Raw genomic sequence first — 1,872 nt, 5'->3', positions numbered from 1 at the left:
TGTTATAGCAAATGTATTACTGAGTTAGTGTGCAGTGTTACCAGATTTGGGCATGAGTCATCACAATGGAATGCAGGGCATCAACCAATAGGCATGCAGCTTTCCTCTATTCTTCTTGCTGATTGGCTGTTGGAATTTAACAGGCTTAACTTAATTAATACCTGCACAGAGCCATTCCATACTGACAGTATGTCTGTATTCAAGTGTTTTGGTAGGTATTTTAAGCTTTCCTGCTCCAGCATTGGAATGCGGGGCATGAACGCTTCTTTTTTTCTTGAAAATCAACAGTTTGCATTATGCAATTAAAAATCCTAACCAATAATGTAGGGAATAGCTATCCAACTGTTGTAGTCTTAGTTGTATGTTACTTCATACTATAGTTATATCAATGTAAAGCATTGTTTTCCCTTGTGTTTCTCATTCTTTCCCTGCCATGTCGTAAAATGTGGTGAAGCCATTGCTGTATTTGCTCCAAAGCAAATGTCGGCCTTTCTAGTTCTTTACATTTTATCTGTATTGTCGCGGAAGAATAGTCTGAAATTATGTAACAAATTATGGAGATGACAAACAAACAAACAAACAAACAAACAAACAAACAAACAGATTAACTAACTAACATGGGCCTGGCTATTATCAATTTCTATTGAATTCTACAGCAAAATATGTGTATTGAAGCTATCACCTTTTTTTATGGGTTCACCACACCACGAAGTGGTGGTGAACCCATATTGCTTTTTCTGATGTTTCTCCTTCTTCTCCTGCCATTTTTTAAATGGATTCAGCTTCTTCATTTTAGGGCCTAAGGTCCTGAAATTTGGTATGGAGGTACAGTGGGCAAATACCCCTAGGCGTTTTTTAAATTTTTGTGATACAGGCTTTTAGAATGGTTTTATTTGAGTTTTTTGGCTGTGTTATAGCAAATGTATTACTGTGTTAGTGTGCCGTGTTGTGACCACGTCTGGGCATGAGTTAGCCTCCTTCGCAGTCTTGTTGGGCGTGGGCGTAATTTTTTCTCTGAGCGACGCGAGTAATATGCCGCCGCGAGGGACGATTTGCTGCCGAGGGACTTTTGCCACGGAGAGAAGGTTTCCGCGCTCCAACAAGTTGCCATGTCGTAAAATGTGGTGAACCCATCGCTGTATTTGCTCCAAAGCAAATATTGGCCTTTCTAGTTATGTTTAGTAGTTTCAACGGGCGCTGCAAATGGTGATGTGTGCACAACGCAAACGTTTCGATACAACTAATTATTCAAGATTTGAAATGAAATTTGAAAGAAACAGACGCAGGCCTCTCTTTGCGTGGTAATCTTCTATTGGTTGAACGTTATGTTCGATTACGAGTGGCACTACGTCTGGACCAATCATTGTTGGCCGCTTGTAGCGCCAAGAAAGCGGTTAACCTGGTGCTCACGACATGTAACACATGGTAACACACGCGGCGACCAAAGATGTCCCAAAATGCCCTCAGGAAAAAAGAAGGGCCGACAGAGACAGCACTGTCACTAGTGAAGAAATATGAAACAAATCGAAATCTGTCATGTTGGCTAGCAGATAAATTTCAGATAGCTTGCGCATCGTTATTTGTCTCTTTATTCCAAATCCATCATTTAGACAATTTCTCGTAAGATGTATGAAAAATTACATCAAGCCACAGAGTGGTGTAGCTAAAAAGGGGAATTTTGATGACTGTAAAATATTCATATTTGAAATGATCCCCGGTCATTTTTCCACGATCAGCTGTTACCAGGATTAAGTAGACCCGGTGAGACGTCAGCTGGGCGAGACCAAACCACATCGGGGATGCGCGCAATTGGCTTATTTGCTCTGTCTTTGTTTTAGGTAATTGGGCAGACAACATCGCGAATTATTGAAC

This window comes from Branchiostoma belcheri, unplaced genomic scaffold (assembly GCF_001625305.1).
Source record: "Branchiostoma belcheri isolate BF01 breed outbred unplaced genomic scaffold, Haploidv18h27 scaffold73, whole genome shotgun sequence".
In the NCBI taxonomy this organism is placed as follows: Eukaryota; Metazoa; Chordata; class Leptocardii; order Amphioxiformes; family Branchiostomatidae; genus Branchiostoma; species Branchiostoma belcheri.
This window is presented reverse-complemented; position numbering follows the sequence as displayed.